This window comes from Equus asinus, chromosome 8 (genome assembly GCF_041296235.1).
Source record: "Equus asinus isolate D_3611 breed Donkey chromosome 8, EquAss-T2T_v2, whole genome shotgun sequence".
NCBI classification, from domain to species: Eukaryota; Metazoa; Chordata; class Mammalia; order Perissodactyla; family Equidae; genus Equus; species Equus asinus.
This window is the reverse complement of record NC_091797.1, coordinates 87,975,993-87,992,774: the sequence shown is the minus strand read 5'-3', so window position 1 is coordinate 87,992,774 and position 16,782 is coordinate 87,975,993. Positions and strand designations below refer to the sequence as shown.

The 16,782-nt window shown below is 51.7% G+C and overlaps 1 long non-coding RNA gene across 1 annotated transcript; it reads right to left on the bottom strand.

The window, feature by feature from the left end:
- Positions 1-52: 52 nt before the first annotated feature.
- Positions 53-7,804, bottom strand: LOC123288014 (uncharacterized). Its single transcript, XR_011505405.1, has 3 exons — positions 6,157-7,804; positions 1,012-1,435; positions 53-192 (listed from the first exon to the last, which is right to left on the bottom strand). It is a non-coding gene; the product is annotated as an uncharacterized lncRNA (long non-coding RNA).
- Between the last annotated feature and the right edge of the window lie 8,978 nt (positions 7,805-16,782).

The window sequence follows — 16,782 nt, the reverse complement described above, 5'->3', positions numbered from 1 at the left end:
AGTTAGACTTGCCTCTTTATTTCTCCAGCTGGCCAGGACATAGACAGTAACTACTGAGATCAGCAGTTTTCTCTGGTGGCATTGGTAGTGTTGACTGCTTGGAGCCAACATGGAGCCTGATTGCTTGTATCCCGAGAGGCTGAAATCTGGCTGAGGTCCTAGGTCACTGGGCCAGGAAAGGTCATCTGTCTGCTGGAAGAAACAGAAAGGGGAGAAGGACAACCAGCGAGGTCATCCCAAGGCAGCACTGGCCACTTCCTGCAATGACCCACTACCACTACGTTTTTCATGACTTCCTGGTTCCTAGACTGAGAGCTCTGTGAAGCTGGAATATTTTCTTCATCTCTGTATTCATGGCTCCCAGCACCAAGTCAAGCCCTGACGAGGCTCTCGTGACATTTGTTCACTGATCGAATCAAAGTGGTTGCAAATCATCATCTCACTACATTCTTGTCCCAAATGTCCTGTCAGGAATGCTCTGCTCTCTCTCAGGATGTAGCAGATGCCCATCCTTAGAGAGGAGCCTGCCCTGCACTCTCTAGGCCCTATGACACTCACCTGGGGTCAGCCCTGCTGGTGACGGGACTGTCCTCAGGGCTTCCACTCAATGGTTCACCCTGTCATTAGGAAGAGATGTCCTCGGCCTCCCCTCCCATCCTCTGGGCTGCCACGACACCCAAGCTTACGAGAGCTACCACATGGTATTGAAACTGTCTGCTTGTATTCTTCCTCTCACTGCTCTGATTTCCTCAGGGAAATCTCACTCTTTTCTGAACTCCAAGTTCTTAACACAGCATAGGGGAAAGTAGGCTCTCAACAAATATTTAAGACATATTGTGTGTGAAGCCTTTCTCAACATAAATACAGAAGAACATTATTAGGATCACTGATTCAGATGCAAGGGTTCCCTAGCCATGGCCCTCCTGGCTTTAGGGCACAACTGTTTAACGTAAGAACGGACATCTCCAGCCTTTCCTCAAACATCATTTACCCCTCTAAGCCCACACTTACTGCGAGGGCATCCAGTGTGAGGGCAGCCCCAAGGTGGAGGCTGGGGGGTCTACGCCAGAGCCTCATGGTCGCTTCCTCCTCTTCTTGGAATTGGTGCTTCCCAGAAGGAGAAAGCAACCCCGATCCATCCTTGGATCTCCTTGGCAGGTGCACAGGTTCACCGTGGAGTAAGTTGCTCTCCCAGTCCTCACTGTTCAGCCCAGGCCTGCTCATGCGGAGCTGGGTGATGCTGTACGCATTCCTCAGTTTCCCGTGACTTTTCTGAACTCAACTTGGCCTGATTCTCACCTCCTTTGGCAACCACCTGCTCCACCAGTACCTGACCATTCTTTGGGTTGTTCTCAGCCTCCAAACCTGCTGATTTTCTTTCTTCCATCCGCTCTCTCAGTTCTGTGTTTTCAGCCCGTGAGCTCAGCTCAGGCTCCTGCTGGAGACAAACAGAGAAGGGACCAAGGTCGGCTCTTGGCTGCAGTTCCCAGGGCACATTTAACACACAACTCATTCCCCCATGCACTTAGAGAAAACCGAGCAGGAAAGGATGTTGAGAATTTGAATAACAACCTTATCTTATTGATGAGCAAACTGAGGCCCAGAGAGAACAGCAGATTTTCCCAGGATCCTTCACCACTTGACGGCGGCAGAGGCACCACAAAAGCATCGGCCACAAGATTCCATGTGCAAAAGCACCTACCACACCCTCCAGGAACCCACATCTGAATCTGAAGGGACACTGGATCAAACATCAGTATTTCCACTGTTAAAACGAAAATCTCTGAAGGACCTTGTCGGGGACAATTCTTTTATCACAGTTCTATAGTCTCCTCATGTATACTCAGTCAGTTTTCAAGCCGAGTTGGCACAGTGAGACCAGCACACACAAGTATTAAGTACAATTTATCACAGCGACCATTGAATTGTACTTAGGGGGGCCAGCCCTGTGGTCGAGCGGTTAAGTTTGCGGGCTTTGCTTTGTTGGCCCAGGGTTTCACTGGTTCGGAACCTGAGTGCGGACATGGCACCGCTCATCAGGCCATGCTGAGGCAGTGTCCCACATGCCACAACTAGAAGGACCCACAACTAAAATGTACAACAATGTACTGGGAAGATTTGGGGAGAAAAAGCAAGGAGAAAAAAAAGATTGCCAACAGTTGTTAGCTCAGGCACCGATCTTTAAAAAGAAAATGTATTTACGGGAGCATCTGCGAAACGTCTAGCTCCTGTGTCAGAAGATCATCTTCCTGAGAGCAGGCGCGCTCTCTGCCTTGTCCACCCCATCTCCCCAGGGCCTCCACAAGAGGCCGCCAGATAAACCTCTCAGGAAATACTTGCCAAGTGGATAAACAAGAGTTCCCAGGAATAACTAACTTTCGCTGATGTCTTCTGGTCCCAACCACACCTGCAGGCAAACCCTATCCCAGGTCTGTGTCGAAGCAATAGAAGCACGGCCTTGGGAAAGGCAGTCAGAGGGTCAAAGACCAGCTCCACCACGGACCCAGAATGCTTGCGTGGAGGATTGCATTACCCTCTTTGAGTGTATTTACCTCATGTATAATGGAGGAGAATGTAGAATGTGAAAGAGAGAAGGCAGCATTGACCACCAGAGTGGTGGTGGATGATTAAATGAGATATCATGCAGTAGACAGGGCTCCAATCCGTGGCCACCAGCTTCATAGCTAAAGACATCCACATCGGAGACAGTGTGGCGCTTGTTGAAAACGTCTGTGGTTAAGGCCCAAAAAACTGCATTTCCGAAAAAAATTCCAAGGACAATCTCATGCAGGGAAAGAGCCCCACCATTAAACAAACAATCTAGGATGGAAACCTCCAAAAGCTCTAGGGGCAGCAAGAATGACTCAGCTGGAGCACGGTAAGTCCCTTGTCCAAGGTGTCCTTTGTGTGGGAAGTGTCCCCCTTTCCAGGAAGGGTTCTCACCTGATGTGGGACACAAAGAGGACCCTGCTTCCACAGTCGGGGCTTCTAGAGTGCCTCCGCTGTCCTTTAGGTTCTCTCTGCTCTAATCACTGGGGATCTCAACCCTCATCTGGGTCATTTCTGTCTGAAGAACTCTGTGATTTTCTTCTCCTCTTGGAGAAAGAGAGGGCGGAGGTCAGTTCTGGGGCTCCACAGTTCTAGGCTTTCTCCTAAGCCGCCCAGGGGAGCGGAAAGAGATCACGACGGAGAGAAATCAGGTCAATAAAGAGGATCCCAGAGGAGCATGAGAGCGCAAGGGCAGGCCCTCATGGGAGACAGTCAGAACCCCGACAGGGTCAATATCAGACCTATTCAGAGGGAGAGGACACACCGATCGATTCTGTGGGCAGAGGATCCAGTCCTGTCCTTCCAGACTTCTGATCTACAGAACTGAGAGATAACAAATGTGTGTTGTTTTATACCTCTGTTTTTGTAATCTGTTAACAGGCAGCATTAGAAAACTAATTCAGATGCTTGTCTCTATTCTGCTGATTTTTTAATTTTCAAAACATGTATGCTAATGCCCATAAACTAAAAAAGACCAAAGAACCACAGTAAAAACCTTGTGCCATGTAAATCTTGTGTTCCCCTTCCTATGACTGTTCCCAAACCCTTGTATCAGGAAGGACACTATGAAGGGCATTTCAGGCGCTGGAGGAATGTCTCTTTAATGGGACCAACCAAATCTCTAAAAGAGTGAAGAGGCCACGATACTTAACTCCCCATAACATTCTCTACGAATCCATCATCTACCTCTATTTTCTAAGTCAGATCATGTTTTAGCTCCTTGTTCTTCTGAACTCACCAGACAAGGTTTTATAGCAAGTACCAGTTCCCAGCACAGGCGAACCAATTCAAGGAGAGCAATAGAACAGCCACTATATTAAGTTCCCCAAACACATTCTTTACATTGAATGCAATCTCTCCTCCTATTCGGACTAGAAATAAAGAACAGTTCTATTTTTGGAACTCCATTTCTAACGAAAATTTCAACTTACAGGTCTCTATTTTCCAGGTGTTCTTCTGCTCGATTCCAGTCATGGACACCTCACTCCTTAGGGTTAGTGAGTTCCCAATGCCCTGCAGCCTGGACTCTCTCAGTGGAACTCAGGGGAACGCAACCTCAAACCTCATCTATGAACCAGGTCCTCACCCTCAAAATCCAGGACAGTGTGCAAACCCAACAGGCAACAGCATCCACCCAGGAGGAGGGATATGTTTGCATGTCTCTTGGCCCAGATTATCTGAGAGAACAGAGCAGTCACAACATAGAAGAGAACAGAGAAAAATCATATGGATTTCAGCTTTGCCAGGATGTCGGTGAAGTCAGACGAATGAGCATAAACTCATTGGAGGAACTCTCTCAAGAAGGGTTTAATCGTTGACAAAAATAGATGGTAGGGACAGATGCTACCCAGTGTTGGCAAGAGGGTGGAGAAAAGAATATTCTCTTAAATGAGTGGGAATATGAAGTGGTAAAGCTTCTTTGCAAGGCAGTAGGGCAGGATTTAGCAAAACTATACATGTGCAAATATATTTCTAAACCCAGCACTTCCCTTTACAGAGACAGATGCTAGAGTAATACTTACACAAGCAATGATAGATATAGATATAGACATAGACATAGATATACAGATGTCCCATGCAGCATTGTTTGTAAAACACTGGAACGAAGTCCACGTCCATCAATTGGAGAACACTTATTTATAGTGGTCCATCCATACCCTGAAAGGGTCTGAAGCTGTTTGAAAAAACAAGGCAGCTAATAACAATGCAGATGGGGATGGACTGGGAAGAGCTAAGATGTACTGAGTATTTACTCTGTGCCAGGCACTGGGCTCAATGCTTTCCCTGCACATCTCATTTAAACCTAGGACAACGCAGCGGGGAAGAACTCCTATTTCACCCATTTTTAAGTGAGAAATTGAGCCACAGAAAATTCAAGAAACTTAGCCAACATCACACTGTTACCCAGTCAGCTTTGCACCTAAAGCTTGTGAGACCAGGGTGCTCTCTTTCCTGGTTCTTTATTTGAGGGATTTCCAGAGAGAAAGAAAAATACCAGCCTCTGATGCCCTGAACTGATCTGACACTCACAGCCTGACCGTTTTGTTCTCATGCTGGAAATAAACCGTCTCACATCCAGAATATCAACCTCAGACAAGATTACTCTCAGACTTGCATAAAATGAGACAAAACAAGGCTACCTCATAATTTTGTCCAGGCACAGGCAAAGACAAGGTCACTATGCAACCTACAAAATCCCAAACATCCTCCTCTTTTTCTAAGGAAATGGCTGTTACTTCGTTAGTCCAGTCATAGAATTGCCCCTGCTGACAACAGTATTCAGTATGGAACAAACCCTGCCTCCTTCCATCCTTCCCCACATCACCCAGCCAAAGCCCAAATCCTCTAACACGTTCCTTCTAACGCCCTCTTTCTTAGATCGTGGGGTGTGTTCTTTCTGGCTGCAAGGAATAAAAGACCGAACTTGCTGAAGAAGCAGTGTGTTCCTGGCGATTTGGCTTAAGGGAATTGATACCAGCTTTCCAGGAGGAGCAGCTGTAAACACCCAGCCTCAGGAAGAAAGGTTATGTTCTCTGTGAGATATCTAGGCTCTGAAACTCCACAACTTGTTTTCACCCTTAAAGAAAAAACAGATTCTTTCCACCGAATCCTTTTAGTAACCAACGTGAACCTTAGGAATTTAGGCAGGATTTTTCCACGTCTGATTTAAAGTCGAGAGATTGAGGACAAGGCGAAGAGAGAATCTAGTTAAGAGAGAACGTGCAGGACAAATATAGCTTAAAAGGACCTGGGATCAGTGAAAACCCGGTGTCCCTCGCGGGGCCTGACCACCCTCCCTTCATCTGACAGATGAACCAGCCCACCTATTACCCAACGAAAGGCGGGCGCCGGTCCTCTCTGCCAGGTCTCTCTAGCCCCAGGCTGCCGCAGCCTGGGCTCTTCTCCCTTGTCTAACCGCGCCAGCGCCAGAAGACCTGGAGTCCAAGAATTGTGTGGAGATAGCTACACTACCATCGTGTGATATCCTAAGAATCAGAAATTTCTGTTGGTGACAAAGTGACAGGACTGTCATATGCCCACATTCAGACGGAAAAGCTACATTTCTTGAAGAAATTAGTCAAGTAAAGACGTCATTCTCCCACCCACCTTAGATGTAGGACGTTTTGCAGCGCATGTCGCTGGATCGCGTGGCAAGGGCTGTTCTAGGCGGTTTTGGTGACCGGCGGCCTCCATCAAAGGCATGGAGCACTTGGCCGGCTCTGTGGGGTCTCCTCCCGCAAAGGGGCAGGGCCCCTCCCCCTTCCTTTTCCTAGGAAACTGCGGGACACTGTTCCCAACTCCTCTCCCCTGGTGAGTGTGAGAGCGTCATGACTGCTCGTTTCTTCCCCGGAAATCCTGTTCCTCCTAGCTGTCCTTACCAGACACACCTTTTGAGTTCATCTTTCTTCTCCTTTTATTCCCTCAAAATCTTGCTCCCATTTCTAAATCACATCCTTGGCCTGAGCCTGAAAATCTTTTGCTGTTGCTCTTATTCCTTCTATGGTAGTTTTAGTCGTCAAGCGCTCTTGTTCTAAAGTGGTCTCCGGATGAAGCGCCATCCCCAGGCGTGAGGCCTAGCACCGCACGGCCTAAACCGGGAGGGTGATGACGTCACTTCCTGCTCAGTTTGCTGTCCTGCCATTGGCCGGGAGGGTGGAGTGGGAGGGGAAAAGTGCGGGCAGGAGGCGGTGCGTGGGTCAGAAGGAAGTAGCGGTGAATGACGCCAGGCCAGGGGGCGGGTCTTATGCAGATGAGACAGGTCCGGGGCTGCTGTTCAGACTCCCGTTGGTCACAGACTCTATGACTTCCTGTGCCACAGGGATGGAGTCCAGGATGGTTGCCTGAATTTGAGAGCAACTTCTCTGCAGAGGACCCCAGGGACTGGGGGAGGGGGTCCCAGAGACTGGGAGTGGACTGTGTAAGGCTATAAGGCTATGCCAGGGCGGCAGGGAACGATGTTTCATGCGCTGTGCCACAGATAGCCCCCAAATGGAGGTGCTTCCTCAGGGTAAGGTTGCTGAATCGTACTTCATCGTTTGTCATCCCCATCATTTTTCCAACTTTGAGGGTCTGACTGTGTCATATGTGACCCCGAGTCCTGGTGCATGGGCTGTGTCCTGTTTGGGATTTCCTGAGAGCTGTCTTAATCCCGAGCTGTTCTCCTAATCTTTCTTTCCTTCCAAATTGGCCACTCTAGCTCTTCTGCTGATCTAGTGCTGTGGGCACTGAGTTCTCTCCTGCTCCCTTCATGAGGCCTGCCACAGACTCAGGGGAGGAACAACACTGGCCAGGTCCAGGGTCTCTACTGTCCGTTGCTTGGCTCCCGTTGCTGCTGGCTAATGCCTTTTGTTTTGTCGTTGCTCTGTGAGTGAGTGTGTGTGTGTTTTGCCACGTGTTTACATTGGGTGTGAGCTTTTGGGGACACATGAGAAAGCTGATGCTGGGAACCTCAGGCCACCTTCTGTGGGTTCTGCTGCTTCTCTGGCTGTCTGTTCTCTCCAGGTTGTTGACCTCTGTTGGAGGCCACTGTCCCCTCACCTCTGCCTTTGGGCATTTCCTGTCTACAGGCCTCTGACATCCTTGGAATGCTCTGGCCACCCAGCCCTTGAGGAGCTCTTGCCTATGAACCCACAAAATGCCTGGGGTAACTGGGAATCCTCTTCTCTGCCATGGTTATCAAACACACTTCCTTCTTAGAAGGTCCCAAGAATTAGGACAATTCTGAGTCCCCCCCCACCCCCACCCCCCAATAAAGCTTGGCATCTCAGCCCATGGCTCTAGAATGCAATGGATTCCAAGCTCCTCAGAGATACCCGCTGTTGGTCCAGGGACAATAGATCAGAGCTATGGTTGCCAGCACCATGTTTGTCACACAGGGTCTCCTCCAGTCCTGTTGCCACCACTTGTCTGGTTGGGACCAGGGCCCACCTCCTGGGCTTCCCCTGTGGGTCACGTGGATGGAATAGTGTCCCACACCTCCTAGTGCTGTGCAGAGGAAGCAGTGGGGGGTGGGGGGTCACCAAGTGTATGAGAAGAAAAACAAACAAACAATGAGTCAGTCTATTGAAAAGAAAGAGCTGTTTTAATTATGCTGGACGGCAGAAGGCTGTGATTCCTATCTTCTGGGTGGAATAAAGTCCCCTGAGATAACACCTTGTAAGTCAGGAAGCTTCATGACACCCCACATCACCTTAGAGATGGTACAATTAGCTGAAGGGCCTGATCCAAGACCACAAAGTTCATCAGAAAGAGAGAACCCGGCAGAGGGCCAGACCTCCAAAGAGGAGAGAATCGGGTTGCCTTGTGACAGCCGGGCCTGGGTCACCAACTTGGAAGTCTCCTGAACAGCAGGGCGCTGGAGGCACCTGGGGTTCCTGGGAGGGGATGGGGTTGGGGGAGAGGGCAGGTGGATGTGGGGGGCTGAGCCCTTCAGCCAGGAGAAGGGGAGCTGAGCCACAGTGCTCTGCGGTCTGAGAAAACCGTGAGGAGGAGATGAGAGCCCCAGGGCACGCTGGCTGGTCTCCGGGGACTTGGGCACCAGCCCCCTTCTGGCGTCCTCTCTGGGATCTGTGGATCCCTGAGCTCTGGAAAGGCGCCCATCCTCCTGAGCTGGGGGCCCGCAGAGTTAGCCCAGGCTGCTCTTGGCACGGCTGGGGGTGCAGGGTCAGAGCCGAGTGCAGGAGTGGGGTGCCGAATGCTGGCCGACGCCCGCAGACCTCGCGGTGAGCGACGCCACCCCTGCCTCCCTCTCCCAGGAGCGGACCATGAAGAGTCTGGGGGCAGAAGGGAGGGGAGACGAGGAGGGAACGGCCGGGGGCTGCAGGGCACGCTGGGGTCGGCACCGACCGCTGGAGGGAGGGCGAGTGGCTGCTTCTGGAGGGACAACAAGCGGCCGTGGAAAGCGGTGCCCGTTGCGGCGGGGGTTCGGTGGGTCGCACTCACCGAGGACGCGCAGCACGTTCCGGGAGCGCCAGGTGCGCGGGACAGAGCGCCGGCCCAGCTGCGGAGCCCGCCCCGCCCCGAGGACGCGTGCGCGCAGGCCCCGCCCCTCGCTCCCCCTCCTCTGTGGTTCCTGCCGAGCCGGCTGCGGCGGCGATAAGCGGAGACCCCGAGCTGCGGCGTCAGGTGAGTCCGCGGCGGGCCCGGGGCCGGGGTGGGCGAGCTGCCGGGGACGGGCCGGGGGCGGCGGACGCGAGGGGCGATGCGGGGTCCGAGGGTGCGGGCGTCTCCATCGGGGACCCCCATTCGCCACCCACGGCGCCCCCACCGCCCTTGGCCTTGCTGGGGCCGGCAGACCTCGGACCGTTAGCTGGCGTGGAGTCGCCACGCTTAGACCCCAGAGTTCCAGGCAAGCGGCTTCGGGGGTGGGGTCGTTTCTGCCCAGAGAGGCTCGCGGGGCCCGTGATGAGGGGTGGTCTGGGGCCGGCTCTGCAGCAGGGGGCGCCAGGATCCTAGAGGATGCTGCCACCCTGAATCAGTCGAGGAGGCTCTAAAGTTCTCCAGAACCAACTAGAACCCCTGCGATATTTTCAGGGATGCGAATGCCACAGGTCTGGGTTGGGTAAGATGCAGCCTCAGGATGGGAGACCCCACCTCTAGCGCTGCAGACCCCCTTAGTGGGTGGAGCCCCCATGCCGCGCGCTTGGAAAGGCTCCTCTCCCTCAGGGTCTCCAGTCCCCCACCCGTGCCCCGCCAGCCAGACGAGGGTGCCCCCTGCACCCAGCTTCTCTGTGCACTGCTCCCGTTAAATTCCCTGGGGAGGAAAAAAAAAGCAAACAAATTCTCCGGGGAGGAAAAGCCTGGAGTCTAATTAGCGTTTAGGCTTCTCATTGAGAAATCGTTTATCCTATTCTTCAGGGCCAGCGTGGATGGAGGGAGAGAAGGCGCCGAGGGTTTGGGCAGGTGGGATTCAGGGAGAGCACTGAGCAGTGGGGGGGACATCCACCTTTGGTTGAGGCCCCCCTGCACAGGTTGTTGGCTTCCCCTCTCAGACCAGCAAGGTGGGGGGTGGGGGGGCGGATTTAACCATCTGACTCAGACCCCTTGGAGGGGAGACAGGCTGTGCCTCTCCTGATGCTCCTGGACCCTCGCGCTATTGCTGGGTTCCCTGGGCCTGGACCCTGGCTGTTGGTCTGTGTCACCCGCTCTCCCACCCCAGGCGTGCCCTGTACTGTGCGGGTGCTGGCTCGGCCCTGGCCCTCAGGCTCCTGCGCGCATGGCCCTGCCGGCCCTCTGCTGCCCCCTATGGCCCTGCGGGGAAAGCTGCCCGTCCAGGCCTGGCTGACCCCCTCTCTGTGCGGTGGCTCAAGTGGACTCAACGGCCAGGTTCTTGGCGGGGCTCAAGGTCATTCCCCAGGCATTGGCCTGTGCTGAGGTGACTGACTCCAGCCCCAGGTGAGATGTCTGCCCTGCTGCAGGCCACATGCCCTGCCCATGGCCTGACCCCACTCCGGTTGTCAGCGCCCACCTAGCAGCAGAGTAGAAATGCACAGTATCCCCTCCAGACGGCAGGGCAGCCAGGGCTCCATGGGGCCCAAGAAGTCTCGGTTTACAATCCAGACCTGTGACTGCCTTTGGGCACACTCACGCGCCGTAACTGCTCTTGTCACACTTGTCACACACAGACACAGGCCTAGTTCTGGATTGTGTGGTGGGACAGCAGGATGACTCACGGTAGCTTTAAGAACACTTTCTCAGACTCACACACTCACACAGAGGCACACAGGCCTTTGTGCTCCCGCAGGTGGCACCCGAGGCCCCAGTTGGGTGCGGGTGGAAAAGAGGTCCCTCGATCACTGGAGGTCACACCCGTGGATGATGGAGGGTGAGCGTGTACCCTGCCTGTGTGCGCTGGTGTGCCCAAAGCACACGATGGACACACGGATCCTGTGCTCAGACGTCTACACCAGGGACACCGTGGGTGTGCCGTGTGTCTCCTGGGTGCTCATCGCTCTCTCTCCCCAGCGGTCTGGCCTCCACTCTGCCTTCAGGGGTGCTTCATACAGTTCTTCCTGGCACCTCCCGGGATGTGACTCTGGGCCCCGTGGCCATCATGTCCCTCCTGGTCTCCTTCTACACCTTCCGTGACCCCCCCCTGTGCTGTGCTGCTGGCCTTCCTGTGGGGCTGCATGCAGTTAGCCATGGGCTCCTGGGCTTGGGTGAGACTCTCTTCCTGCTGAGGTGGGGGCTGCGTTTCTGCTCTTCCTGGGGCCCCGAGGCACCTGCCTCCTGCGGCTGCCCCTGCCCTCAGCATTTCCTTCTTTATATTCCGAGGGCTGTCCCTGTGTGTGTGTGTGGTGGGGGGTGCCCTCAGCCCTAAGCCTTACCCCGTTCTGCTTAGAGGCCAGGACACTTGGAGAAGTGCCCAGGCCCTCAGACCCTGGACTCCCTTTCCTGCTCTCCAAACCAGCCCACACAGGGCATGTCACACCCTCAGCCCTTAGCCCCAGTCCCACCCACACCCCCTCTCCCAGTCCATGTCCACCCCTGTCCTCTGGGACCGGGCAGAGCTGTGACCAACTTGGTATTTCCTCTTGGCTGGCCAGGGTTCCTGCTGAAACCCTGCCCCACCATCTCCGGCCCCGTCAGTCATTCAAGGTCTCACCTCTGCTGCTACCGTCACCATCGGCCTTGGGCAGATCAAGGTAGGCTCACCACTTGGCACCAGGGCAACCTGCTGGGTAGAGGACCAAGGCTGGGTCCTGGTATGTGTGGGTTAGTCCTGCGATTCCAGAGCGCGAAGCACACGGTGCTCACATGGGCCTCCATGAATAAAATGACCCCTTTGGGGAGATGTTGGGGGAGGGTCAGATTCTGCCACAGGTCATTTGGGGCACTAGTAGTGAAAGCCCCAACTCTTGGTTGAGTTTTCCCCCAGTGCTTCCGCTGCCTCTACACAACACAGCCTGCAGCCTCCACAGGTCCTGAGCGTCCTGCCCAAATTTCCACAAGCAAATGAATCCCCATGCTCATTGAGCTGGGTGATTTCATTTTTAGATATTTTTCCAATTCTGTTGAATATATTTCAAATGCCATGCTTCTTTATGTTTCTATGTAAACCTCTATAATAAGTGCAAGATCAATGATCATCACTTATCCGAGGATGTCACTGATTGTCCTTTCCCTGGGTTTGAAGTTCCTGGAGAGCAGGAGCTGTTGTGGCCCCGACCGTGGCTGCCCAGCGCTGTCCTTGGTATAAAGTTGCTTGGGTGGGTGTGCAGAATGGACGCAAGCTGCTTTCTACTAATGAAGTTGTGGGGCTCTGGAGGCAGACTCAGGGCCACCCCCTGCCTCGTGACTTGCTGTCCCCACCAGGCCTCTCCAAGGCCTGGTTCCCACGGCCAAGCTCTGCTCCAGGCTTGCCCGTGACGGTCTTCCTTGATGGCGGGCAGGGGGCCGATCAAGGACAGGAGGAGACATGTGTGTGAGAATCAAGTTCTGACACGTCTTCCCTCTCTCTCTGTGCTGGGACTGGGGCCACACTCTCCCTGTGCTTATTTCTCACCACACCCCCGGGAGGCAGCTTTACCATCGACTCCATTTAGAGAGGAGGAAACCCCTTAGAAAGGTGGGGTGAGTGCAATTTCTACATTATGTGCACACACACGTCAGGGGAAGCTTGGCAAATGCGGTTTCCTGGGATGGTCTGTCCTCTATTCTGGAACAACATCCTTCCTTTTTAGGGTCAAGACTGTTCCTTGATAGGATCATAATGCGGGTAGAGGCAGCTTCTGTATGCATTCGTACTTGGTGACCCTACATCCCCCAAATCATTGAACCTTGACTGTGTCAGGACAGCCATCTGAGAGCCCCTAGGCTGGGGTGGGTGGGGGTCCTCCTGACCTGCCAGGACAGAAGGGGAGGCGGAGGTTGGCGGTGTCTCCGGGCTAAGCAGCAGGGATTTCTGTGGCACCAGCACCTCAGGCCCCTTGGCCCTGGTGGGCGGCGTGAGCCCAGGGGAGTGTATTGTGGTGCGTGATGGTTGTGTGAACTGAAGGGGACAAAGATTGGCATCAAGGACAGGTGCACACCTTTGTGACAAATCGGAATGTCTTTGTATTTGTGTTTGATCGCTCATGGAAGGTACTTTAAAGCCTGTTGGATTTTAATAGCCTGCTGGTCGTGCTGACCCACATTTATGTCTGTTATCTTATATAGAGTCTGGGATTAGATTCAGGGTCAACACAGAGCCTTTTAAGAACACTCTTGGATTCTTTTCAGTTGTATCCTGAAGGCATCTGTCACTTCTGGAATCCACTCCAACCACGAGGAGGAGAGTCCCTCCAACGCCTATGATATGGACTCTTCAGGAGTTTTTAGTTTTAAAAGTGGGAATCTGGAAGCCTCAGTTCTTCATGACTCCAAAATATTTATTTCTTAATATTTTAGTTTTTCACAAACTGATGCTTTTGAGAGAGATGTTGTTATTGGGCTGTTTCACTTCTGAGGCCATCTCTGGGGGTGGGGCAGTAATAAATGGGGGTCCACTTTCACATTCAGGTGCAGATCCGTGTGACCCAAACTCTTACACTGCTTTCCATTTGATGACTTCCCCGTGTTCGCCTCCCCCTCAGGGCTGATGATTCTTTCCTGATGCTTGTGAATATGTGTTTTTAAACCTTAGATGCCTTAGAAAAAATTAAAACATGGAAATCCTCGTGAATATTTCAAGATTTCCTGGTACCTTGAACGTTAACTAATAGAATTCCTCTGGGTTTCGTTGCCCTAGTTCGGGTCCTTTCAAGTGAGTGAACAAGATTCCATGCTCCCTTCTGGGGGTTACTGTCTATGTTGACGATGCACAGCGCAGTCTTTTAATCGTCGTAACAGCTTTAGTGAGATATGCCTCACGCACAATTGCCAAGCAGTGCCATGTCCGCACCTGGGATCCGAATCGGCAAAACCCAGGCCGCCAAGAAGCGGAACGTGTGAACTTAACCGCTGTGCCACCGGGCCGGTGCCCTAAAACTAGTTCTTAAAAAAAGATTTTAAAAATGGAGAAACCTGTAGCCAGGATAATCAGAAAAAGAGAGAGAAACACAAATTACTAGTATCAGAAATGAGAGAGGAACTATAAATGCTGATCCCATGAACACTAAATGGATAATAAAGAAATACTTGATATTTGGTATCTTCCCTGATGAGTTCTGTTGGATCTCTAGCAAATCTTGAAATAAACTAATTTGAATCTTTCCCTGACCCTTTCACAGTTGGCTTTTAACTTACATAACCAAGATATGGATGAGAATATGATTTAATGTCTAAATCATTTCCAACTTGTAAAACTCTATTGTGCGTAAATTAGCCATCATCAAAATGCAGAACTTTTGGTATTCAAAAGACACCATTAAGAATGTGAAAAGAGGGGCTGGCCCCATGGCCAAGTGGTTAAGCTCGCACGCTCCGCTTCAGCGGCCCAGAGTTTCGCCTGTTTGAATCCTGGGCGCAGACACAGCACCGCTCATCAAGCCATGCTGAGGCGGCGTCCAACATGCCACAACTAGAAAGATCCACAACTAAAAATACACAACTATGCACTGGGGGGCTTCGGGGAGAAAAAGGAAAAATAAAATCTTTAAAAAAAAAAAGGATGTGAAAAGACAATCCACAATATAGATAAAAACTTGCAACTCATATATCTGATAAGAAACATGTCTAGAATATATAAAGGACTGTGGCAACTCAGTTATAAAAAGACAAATAGTCCAATTTAAAAATGACCAATGAGCTGAACAGACATTTCTCCAAAGAAGATATACAAATGACCATAAGCATGAAAAGATGCCCAACATCATTAGCTACCAGAGAAGTACCACTCAAAGCCACAGTGAGATATCATTTCACACCCATAGCATGGCTAGAAGCAAAAAGACAGATGGTAAGTGTTGGTGAGGATATGAAGAAACTGGAACCCCCACACACTGCTGGCAGGAGTGTAAAATGGTGCAGGCACTTTGGAAAAAATTCTTCCGGGTACTCAAACAGTGAAACAGAGAGTTATCATAGGACCCAAAATTCCACTCCCAGGTACACACCAAAAGAAATGAAAGCAGATGGCCACACAATGTGACTTGTATTGTGCGTGAACCATATCTCACTAAAGCTGTTACGACGATTAAAAGACTGCGCTGTGCATCGTCAACATAGACAGTAACCCCCAGAAGGGAGCATGGAATCTTGTTCACTCACTTGAAAGGACCTGAACTAGGGCAACGAAACCCAGAGGAATTCTATTAGTTAACGTTCAAGGTACCAGGAAATCCTGAAATATTCACGAGGATTTCCATGTTTTAATTTTTTCTAAGGCATCTAAGGTTTAAAAACACATATTCACAAGCATCAGGAAAGAATCATCAGCCCTGAGGGGGAGGCGAACACGGGGAAGTCATCAAATGGAAAGCAGTGAAAGAGTTTGGATCACACGGATCTGCACCTGAATGTGAAAGTGGACCCCCATTTATTACTGCCCCACCCCCAGAGATGGCCTCAGAAGTGAAACAGCCCAATAACAACATCTCTCTCAAAAGCATCAGTTTGTGAAAAACTAAAATATTAAGAAATAAATATTTTGGAGTCATGAAGAACTGAGGCTTCCAGATTCCCACTTTTAAAACTAAAAACTCCTGAAGAGTCCATATCATAGGCATTGGAGGGACTCTCCTCCTCGTGGTTGGAGTGGATTCCAGAAGTGACAGATGCCTTCAGGATACAACTGAAAAGAATCCAAGAGTGTTCTTAAAAGGCTCTGTGTTGACCCTGAATCTAATCCCAGACTCTATATAAGATAACAGACATAAATGTGGGTCAGCACGACCAGCGGCAGAGTGACGAAGGATCATGAGAATTCAGTACTTTGCTGTGATGTTGCCAGGCGTGTCTATTAAAATCCAACAGGCTTTAAAGTACCTTCCATGAGCGATCAAACACAAATACAAAGACATTCCGATTTGTCACAAAGGTGTGCACCTGTCCTTGATGCCAATCTTTGTCCCCTTCAGTTCACACAACCATCACGCACCACAATACACTCCCCTGGGCTCACGCCGCCCACCAGGGCCAAGGGGCCTGAGGTGCTGGTGCCACAGAAATCCCTGCTGCTTAGCCCGGAGACACCGCCAACCTCCGCCTCCCCTTCTGTCCTGGCAGGTCAGGAGGACCCCCACCCACCCCAGCCTAGGGGCTCTCAGATGGCTGTCCTGACACAGTCAAGGTTCAATGATTTGGGGGATGTAGGGTCACCAAGTACGAATGCATACAGAAGCTGCCTCTACCCGCATTATGATCCTATCAAGGAACAGTCTTGACCCTAAAAAGGAAGGATGTTGTTCCAGAATAGAGGACAGACCATCCCAGGAAACCGCATTTGCCAAGCTTCCCCTGACGTGTGTGTGCACATAATGTAGAAATTGCACTCACCCCACCTTTCTAAGGGGTTTCCTCCTCTCTAAATGGAGTCGATGGTAAAGCTGCCTCCCGGGGGTGTGGTGAGAAATAAGCACAGGGAGAGTGTGGCCCCAGTCCCAGCACAGAGAGAGAGGGAAGACGTGTCAGAACTTGATTCTCACACACATGTCTCCTCCTGTCCTTGATCGGCCCCCTGCCCGCCATCAAGGAAGACCGTCACGGGCAAGCCTGGAGCAGAGCTTGGCCGTGGGAACCAGGCCTTGGAGAGGCCTGGTGGGGACAGCAAGTCACGAGGCAGGGGGTGGCCCTGAGTCTGCCTCCAGAGCCCCA